We start from the raw sequence: 10,291 nt of genomic DNA on the forward strand, positions 1-10,291 counted from the left end.
TGAGCGAAACAAAAAAATAGACGCATAAAATAATAATTTAATGTGAGAAAAAGCAGACAGTTGATAATGTGATGTCAAATAAAATAATAAAAACATTTGAAAATAATGAGAAATTACAGCGATAAATATGTATATATATATTTATTATTTATACAATTATATATATATACATATATACATATATGTATATACATATATGTATATATATATACATATAGAGAGAGAGAGAGACACCTAGTTAGCAAGAAAGCTATAGAGCGCTATAAAGACATAGCTAGCTAGAAAGAAATGACCATAGCTAGCAAGATAGCTATAAAGAGATAGATAGATAGATAGATAGATAGATAGATAGATAGATAGAGCGAGTGAGCGCCACTGGTGTAGTGGTATCATGCAAGATTCCCATTCTTGTGACCCGGGTTCGATTCCTGGGTGGTGCATAACTCTTGGGCACATCTCTCATAACAGGAACAAATTCTCTGTTGATAAATATTGTGTGTGCAAAATATTTCATATAACCAGCTGAAATGTAGAGATGTCCTGACTGATTTATGTTTGCGATTTCCAACGTCAACGCGTCACCATGAAGGCAACTCGTCCATTTCCATTCCTTTGTTCTCTGTTGCTCCGCCGACGCTGACACCGCCGTGACTTTTCTCTCCACAAGAAAGGAAAGTGGATCGCACATTGTCAGGTGACCCTGATCAGAGCTCAAGGACGGATAAACACGCCGTTAAATCAGACACTGTCTCATTCAAGGATGTTATGCTTTTGTCCTCGTTTGTGTCTAAATGACGTGTTTTGATGGAATTCTAAGAGGGATGTAGGTTATGGCTCGAGGAAGAATCGATTTCTATTTACTCCACAGAGAAAATCAGTGGTTTAACATCACAGCAACACAGGAGTTGTTGATCCACTTTTTCCTCCATCACTAAGTTCAAATGTGTTATTATGTGACTTGCGGAAATGTGATTTTCTCTATGGAACGTATGTGGTTTAAAAACTGCAGGTTCCGTTTAGAAAAGGTGGTCTAATGGTGAATGTATTCCTAAAATAGCGTAGGTTTAAGCAATTGTAGATTTTAAGTGCATTTAATGTACATAAATAAAATAAATAAATAGTACGTTTATGTATTTTAGGCAAAGATACATATAAAGCTCCAGCAAAGCGACGCCATTTTGGCCGGCAACAACGACGTTTCTTTGAAGCTCAAATCCACAAGTTTTTTTTTGAGAATTTTTAATAAACTCAACAAAACTCGGAGTAGATACTTGTGTTGTTGACTTGTGCGTCTTTGCGTCCACTGCCTGCAGGCATTAGTGTGTGTCGTCTTTAACTTAACGACCACATGAGGAGAGGCACGGCCAACTGTACTTGAGATTTTCCTGTAAATGCCTGCAGTAAAAATATTTTACATACTGTGAGAGACATTTGAAAAGGACGGAAAACGCGTCCAAAGCATCTCGTCTGATGAAAGCTTTGTCGGCCTGTTCACAGGATTGAAAGAGTGACAGGTGAGCGAAGGCCATAGACGGCACGTCAGTGAACTATGACGAGAGTGAACTTCTAACACTGAGTTTGTCGAGGCATTTAAGGGCGGTGACGGAACGCAGGAGTCCTTTAAACAGATGACTCTGTGATATACACTTCTGAGCTACGGAGCGTAGTCTGGTGGTAGAGTATGTGGTCCCGCATACGCATACCAAATTTCATTAAAATCCGATGAGTTTTGACTGAGATATGATGATTTTATTTTTCAGTTTTGCCCATTGTAAGCGAGTGGGGGTTTTGATAATTTGACAGTTGTTTTTGACGTCATCGTTGGCTCGATTCTTACCAAAATTGAATAGGAGCATACTTGAGTGATCACCTACCCATCACGTGAATTCAGACGGATCCGACCAAAAATGATTGTAGACAGGAAGTTGCTAACGGAAGGACAAACTTACAGCCGATGAAAACATAACCTTGACTTAATTTGACTGTTGATATTTGATATTTTAAAAATATTTAGCCTGTTCTGTTAATTTAAAATTGAAAAAAGTAACATTTTAGGTGTGTTTACTATTGAATTTTGATGTTTGTATAGTGTATAATCACATTTAAATGATTTGGGGCCTTACGGAATACAATGGAAGATACACAATTTATTCTATTTTGCATTTTATCTGTTACACCTTTATATACAATGTTTTCCGACCACAGCGTACAAACCCACATCACAGATTCAGAAACGCAGAGGTAATTTGTGGTTGTACAGCTCACCTCATGGTTGTGAAACCATGAATATGAAGCACATGAAACCACATACATACCGATGAAAGTGGCCCATATGAAAGCACGACTGGAACTCCACGTTCCTGTGATGAGGAGGAGGAGGAGGATGAGGGGTGACGGGAGATAGTGGCTCCTGCATCTGTGGTTGTGTAACAGAGATGTGAAGGTTGATAAGTGATGTAGATATGGACACAGTTTTCAAACAACGATGGCCTTGTCTTTACAATAAGTGAAGCCACAGAGAGACGGAGACGAGGCCACAGAGACATGAGCTGCAACGCAGGATTAAACTCCGCATGAGGCTAAAATTTAAACGTCAAAATGTGACTGACAACAACGTAGTATTTCCTCAAAGCACCATTTCAACTGCTATGTGAGAAAAGAATAAATTCAATCATCTTTACCACTCTGTCTAATAGTAAGACGGCCTGAAACTGAAGTTTGTAAACCGCTCACTCTTCCACACCAAACCCCACTGAGAAAGTCATTGTTTTTGGCTCACAGGGACAAAGGAGCTGCTGGTCTACTACTGCCTCCTGTGGTCACTTTGTGTCACTGAGATAATTCCAGACAGAGATTTTCTAACAGAGAATTAACAAAATAACACATTTTAAAGTAGTGATGGAGGCAGCACTGGATCAACGCCTCCTGTGTGCTGTGAAGTTAAAATCACCTATTTTATCAATGGAATTTGGTGCAGTTTACAAAGTGAAATAAACATTCCCTTTCCTGTTGGAAAAGTTTGTCTAATTAACATGGCAAACATTCTTTAGATATTGTAGATATCTGATTTTAAAGCAATTACACAGGTATACAAACATATTTCTGCCATTAAATTCTCCTTTAAGGCAAAGCGCAGGTCACTGTCATCAAACAAGCTTCTACATCACGTGGGTATTTTAAGGTACATCTGCTATTTTTGAGCAGAAAAGACCCAGGATTACACTCTTGTCTCCCTGTACTGCATTTTTGCATGTCTGTGCTCGCTCATCAATCACACGTCACCTCAACAGAAGCTTCACACGCTGCCTCCGGCCATGTTTTCGTGTCGGCCATCTTGTTTGATTTCACCACACCGGAGTCAATCGTCGGCCTAATCAGCTTATCGTCTCATCGCTAAGGGTAAACAAATTAATCCCGCTGTCAAACCTTCAATCAGGACTGAGAGGGGACAGCGACTTAATCTCACTGCTATTACCACAAACGACTGAATCCACCTGTAAACACTTAAAATCAGTTCTTCATTAAGGGGAAAAAAGATAAAGACTTATAATAATAAAGTGCAGCTGTGAGTCACTTGTCCCACAGTCTGACCCTGAGGCGAGCGATCACCCTGTCCGTCAACGTCACCACGGTGACCAGGTGTGGGGCGGAGAAGAAACATTAACCCTTAATTTAACTTAACTCAACCAGCTCCTCGGAATTCAGGTTCTGCCTCATTAGGACCAGTCTTAACCCATCATCTGTCCTTTTAAGGTGTCATGGAACGCGTGGACAAACCAACATGTCCTCATTTGGTCCTCACAAAGATATTTATCCCTTAACCACAATTTAACTCTTAGTCCGAAGCTTAACCAGTTCCCTTTAGAAATGAGGTTCTGCCTCATCAGGTTTTTGGTCTCCATGAGGACGACTGGTCATGACAGAAAAATGTCCTTAAGGGGAGACACATACAAGAACACTCTCATAGTGAGGTCACTCTTAACCCCAATTTTAACCCTAACTCTAAAACAAAATCTTAATCCATAATCAGTCATTTCAAGGTGTCCTAGAACGTGTGGACAAACCGAAATGTCCTCGTGTCCTCGAGTGTTTCTTTGGTCCTCACAGAGACATTTATCTCTGCATTGACTTGAATATTGAATTTGAACTCTTAACCACAATTTAAATCTTAGCCCTAAACTTAACCAGTTCCCTTTAGAAATGAGGTTCTGCCTCATTAGGACCAGAGGCAGACCAGAAAAATCAATGCTACAGCACCACCGTGTGGTGAAAAAACAGAAGAACACTCACAGTGGTTTTAATTGTTCTCCCTAATCTCTGAGTCTCTGAGTCTGTTTGTCCTCAAGCGTCTTCCAGGGGACAACAGGAAGAACAGGTGTAAACTGGAGTGTGAGACGTCTTTAAAGGTGTTTCTTTACTCTGCTGAGACAACGGGAGCAGTACACATCCTGTAAGAAGAGGACAGGAGAGCCCGTAATCTCGTACAATAATCTTAATTTTCCTCTTCTTCTCTGCAGCTCAGTCAGAGGGTGTGTAATTTGCTTTGTCCCTACAAAACTAAATAAATAAAAACACTGTTATTCTTTCTATTTCTATTCACTGTAATGTTCATGTTTCCACACACACACGATCAACAGCATGCTTCAGCCACCAGGTGGCACTGTGTGTTCAGAAGAAGCGGCATCATGACACACAACACAACATGATCAATAGGAGACAAAATAATCCTTAAACACACATTATAAACTGTATCTGGGACCAAAACAAACACAAATAATACACACAGGTTCACACAGTGTGGACATTCACGACAATTTAGAGTTTCAGCTGCTCTGACTCAGAGTCCAGGTTCTGGATCAGGGTTAGAAACCACGTTCAAAAACATGTTTGCTCATCACCTGCACGATTGAATCCCTTCAGACCACAGTGTTTAAATAACATTCTTATTTTTAAATGATGCCTGTGCTATATTTATGCAATAATTCTGTTTTTTGGTCGACTGAATTCACTCTTTTCAGATTTTATATATGTGTATTATCAGAGGTGTATGGTTTTTATAGTGTAATGTTATTTCATCTTCATTTTAGATGAAGTTCAAATGTAGGAAAAAACTTCTACTTCAGTAACAATGAAGACATTTTCTGTTATGTTATTCTGTTGTGTGGTTGATGTGGGACGACTTCCCTGGACGTCAGCGTGTCCTTTTTAAATCCCTCACAATCTGGACTGTGATCCTGCGGTCAACGAGTCTGTGATTACAGACTCTAACCCTCCATCAGGGTTTGGTCTGGGTGTGTGCGCGCGCGGTGGATCAGTGCGACTAAATCACAGACTTCCAGTTTCACTCTGTCACGTTCTGACAATTCATCCGTTAAACCGAACCATGTTCACGGTCTGGTTCAAAAGCAAACAACAGACTTTCACAAAACTGGAAATACATATACTTCAGTTTGTTTACGCAGCCATGTTGGCAGGAAAGACTCTGGACATCACGTGACTTCACTTTGTTTACGCAGGAAAAGACTCTGGACGTCACGTGACTTCACTTTGTTTACGCCGGAAAAGACTCTGGACGTCACGTGACTTCACTTTGTTTACGCCGGAAAAGACTCTTCACGCTTTGTTTACGCGGAAAAGACTCTCGACGTGACTCCCCCACGTGACTTCACTTGTTTTACGCGAGGAAAAGACTCTGACGCCACGCGACTTCACTTTGTTTACGCCGAAAAGACTCTGACGCCACGACCTCACTTTGTTTACGCAGGAAAGACTCTGACGCCACGCGACTCCGCTTGCTTCACGCCGAAAACTCTGGACGCCACGTGACTTCACTCTTTGTTTACGCCGAAAAGACTCTGACGCCACGTATTCTCACTTGTTTACCGAAAGGCTCTACTACGCGGACTTCACTTTTGTTTACGCAGGAAAAGACTCTGGACGCCGCGACCTCACTTTGTTTACGCGAGGAAAAGACTCTGGACGCCACGCGTGACTTCCGCTTTGTTTACGCCGGAAAAGACTTCTGACGCCACGCGACTTCCGCTTTGTTTACCGGAAAGACTCTGACGTCATCTCCGCTTGTTTACGCAGGAAAAGACTCTGGATGTCACGCGGACTTCCGCTTGTTTACGCCGAAAAGACTCTGACGCCACGTGATTCGCTTTTTGCTTACGAAAAGACTCTGGACGCCACGCGACTTCACTTTGTTTACGCCGAAAAGACTCTGACGCCACGCGACTTCACCCTTTGCTTCTACGCTGGACGCCACGCGGACTTCAATTCTTTTGCTTTACCGAAAAGACTCTGACGCCACGCGGACTTCACTTTGTTTTTGACGCACGTGACTTACTTTGTTTACGCGAAAACTCTGGACGCCACGCGACTTCACTTTGTTTACGAGGAAAAGATTCTGACTCTGACGCGGACTTCACTTTGTTTACGCAGGGAAACTTCTGACGCCACGCATTACGCGGAAAAGACTGACGCCACGCGACTTCACTTTGTTTACGCGGAAAGACTGACGCCACGCGATGACGCCACTTCACTTTGTTTACGCAGGAAAAGACTCTGACGCCACGCGACTTCACTTTGTTTACGAGGAAAAGACCGGACGCCACGCGACTTCACTTTGTTTTACGCCGGAAAAGACTCTGGACGCCACGTGACTCACTTTGCGAGGAAAAGACTCTGACGCCACGTGACTTCACTCTTGTTTACGCCGAAAAGACTCTGGACGCCACGCGACTTTCACTTTGTTTACGCCGGAAAGACTCTGGACGCCACGCGACTTCCGCTTTGTTTACGCCGGAAAGACTCTGACGCCACGCGACTTCACTTTGTTTACGAGGAAAAGACTCGACGCCACGTGACTCACTTTGCTTACGGAAAGACTCTGACGCCACGCGACTTCACTTGTTTACGAAAAGACTTGACGCCACGCGATTCTTGTTTGACGAAAAGACCGACGCGGACTCACTTTGTTTACGCAGGAAAAGACTCTGACGCCACGCCTCGGACCACTTTGCTTTATACAGGAAAAGACTCTGACGCCACGGACTCTCACTTTGTTTACGCCGAAAAGACTCTGAACGAGACTTCACTTTGTTTACGCCGAAAAGACCTGACCACGCGCTTTGATAGGAAAGACTCTGACGCCACGACTCACTTTACTAGAAAAGACTTCGACGCCGCGACTTAAAGACTCTGACGCCACGCGACTCCGCTTGTTTACCGAAAGACTCTGACTAACGCGACTTCCGCTTGTTTACGGAAAAGACTCTGACGCCACGCGACTTCCGCTTTGTTTACGCCGAAAGACTCTGACGCCACGGACTTCACTTTGTTTACGCCCGAAAAGACTCTGACGCCACGCGACTTCCTCACTTTGTTTAGCCCTGAAAGACTCTTGGACGCCACGCGACTCACTTTGTTTACGCCGAAAAGACTCGACGCCACGGATTCACTCTTTGTTTACACCGGAAAGACTCTGACGCCACGTGACTTCACTTTGTTAACGAGGAAAAGACTCCTGACGCCACGCGACTTCACTTTGTTAACGCAGGAAAAGACTCTGGACGCCACGCGATTTTGTTTACGCAGGAAAGGACGCCACGCGACTTCACACGTAAAGCTTTGGACGCAGACTCGCTTGTTTACGCCGAAAGGACGCCACGCGACTTCACTTTGCTTTACGCGAAAGACTTCTGGACGCCACGTGCCTTTGTTTACGCGTGACTTTGTTTACGCAGGAAAAGGCTTTGTTTACGCTCGAAAAGACTCTGACGCCACGCGATTCACTTTGTTTACGCCGGAAAGACTCTGGACGCCACGCGACTTCACTTTGTTTACGCAGGAAAAGACTCTGGACGCCACGCGACTTCATTGTTTACGCCAGAAAGACTCTGGACGCCACGGACGTTTGCTTGTTTACGCGTGAAAGACTCTGGACGCCACGCGGACTTCACTTTGTTTACGCCGAAAAGACTCTGACGCCACGCGGACTCGCTTGCTTTACCGGAAAGCCTGACGACCACTCCACTTTGTTTACACCGGAAAGACTGTGGACGCCACGCGACTTCACTTTGTTTATTTGACTTCACTTGTTTACGAAAAGACTCTGACGCCACGCGGACATTTACGCAAATTCTTTCGTTTACGAGGAAAAGACTCTGACGCCACGACTTCACTTTGTTTGTTCTACGCTTCACTTTTGCTTACGCCGAAAGACTCTGGACGCCACGCGCCACGTTTCACTTTGTTTACGCAGGAAAAGACTCTGGACGCCACGCGACTTCACTTTGTTTACGCCGAAAGACTCTGGACGCCACGCCTTCACTTTGTTTACGCCGAAAAGACTCTGGACGCCACGTGACTTCACTTTGTTTACGCCGAAAAGACTCTGGACGCCACGTGACTTCACTTTGTTTACGCCGAAAAGACTTGACGGCGACTTCACTTCACTTTGTTTCGAGGAAAAGACTCTGACGCCACGCGGACTTCACTTTGTTTACGCGAAAGACTCTGGGACGCCACGGACTTCACTTTGTTTACCGAAAAGACTCTGACGCCACGCCAACGCGACTCTCCACTTCACTTTGTTTACCGACTTCTGGACGCCACGCGACTTCACTTTGTTTGCCGAAAAGATCTGACGCCACGCGGACTTCACTTTGTTTACGCAGGGAAAGACTCTGGACGTCACGTGACTTCACTTTGTTTACGCCGGAAAAGACTCTGGACGTCACGTGACTTCACTTTGTTTACGCAGGAAAAGACTCTGAAACAGTTTCAATCTTTAAGAGTTCACTGTCGCTTTAAATCCACACTGACTGATGAATATATGACAGTGAATATATCTGGTCCTTATACTGCCCCCTAGGGGTTTACATGAGTATGGAGCACACAAGTAATGCCACCATTATCCTCATTATCCCAAGCAATATCATCTTTTGACGAGCAAAGAAATGATTATTATTGAAAAAGTTAAAACAAGCCTTTTTTTTAATTTAAATGAATGTATTTATTTATTTTTCATATTTTTATCCTTCGAAAAAGAGGGGAAAAAAAATCTTGGTGCTAAATTTTATGATTCACAAAATTAACAAAAAAATTAAAGGATGTTTTTTCCCACGTGGTTATTTTCTCTCTTTTTTGAGGAAAAGGGAATAGTTTTTGAAAACAAACAAACAATAACAAACCCATAGTTTTTAAAATTTACTTTTTTGAACATCTACAGAAACATGGAGAAGGACTTCCTTTGCAGCTTCTCAACGTTGGTCACATGACCCTCAGCTCAAAGGTCACATGGACTCCCTGCAGAGCTCAGCATGTCCAGCAGTTAGCACATCCCATAATAACTTTTATTAGTTTTTTTTGTGTGTGTTTAATTGATTGTATTTTTCCCGTTTCGACCAACGTGAGGCGCTGTGGTGCAGCTGACGTGTCATTTACACTTAAAAGAATGTTCGTATGAGCAAAAAAAGAAAGAAAATCCCCTAACAAAGACCCCTTAATTGATGCTTTGTGAGGATTTATACACTGTAAAAAAACAACAACTGGGTTTAAAAGAAAGTAAAATAGGTTCATGGGAAATTGTTGTTTGTTTTGTTTTTTGCCTTTAAAGAAAGTTTAAGAATATTTTTATAAGATATTACAGCTTATTTTAAGCCTTAATTACTAGTGATGTGCTAAAACTTATATTATTTATTCTTAAATTTTGGACAGTTTTGTGTATTTCTTAAGCTGTTTTTCCATAATGTTAAGGTTTTTAGATTTTAATTTTAGATTTACAAGTTATTTTCAAGAATTCTAGCCAAGCTAAATTTTCTCACTCATTTTCTGATCATTTAAATCAACTCTTGTAACCTGTACGGCTGTTGTTTTTACAGTGTACTCTCTGTACACTGGAGGATGGTGTAGATGAAGAGGCTGAAGGCAAAACATCAATCAGAGAGAAAAGTGTCACGGCCTCAGACTCACAGTGGTGATCATTTTGAGAGCTGCTGTGACTTTAAAGAGGGAAAAAAAGTATCTTTGATGTTTGTTTGTGGGTTTAAATATTCACCCCCCCCCCACTCACTCCTTCACTCCCTCACTCATTTACACAACAAGACCATTTATTTCAACAAAATGTCCATAATCACATCGTACGTGGACACAGATCACAAGTCCAACTCACAGAGACATTCACACCTACGGCCAATTAAGAGTGTCCAGTTAACATCTGAATGTTTGTAAACTGTGAGATGAACCTGGAGAACCAGGAGAACCAGGTGAACCTGAAGAACCCGGA

General features: G+C 42.7%; 1 non-coding gene across 1 annotated transcript; it reads left to right on the forward strand.

Moving 5' to 3' along the window:
- Window positions 1-369: 369 nt before the first annotated feature.
- trnag-ccc lies at window positions 370-440 on the forward strand. Its single transcript has one exon. It is a non-coding gene; the product is annotated as a tRNA-Gly (tRNA).
- Window positions 441-10,291: the final 9,851 nt, after the last annotated feature.

The sequence above is a fragment of the Solea senegalensis genome, linkage group LG12 (genome assembly GCF_019176455.1).
Source record: "Solea senegalensis isolate Sse05_10M linkage group LG12, IFAPA_SoseM_1, whole genome shotgun sequence".
NCBI classification, from domain to species: domain Eukaryota; kingdom Metazoa; phylum Chordata; class Actinopteri; order Pleuronectiformes; family Soleidae; genus Solea; species Solea senegalensis.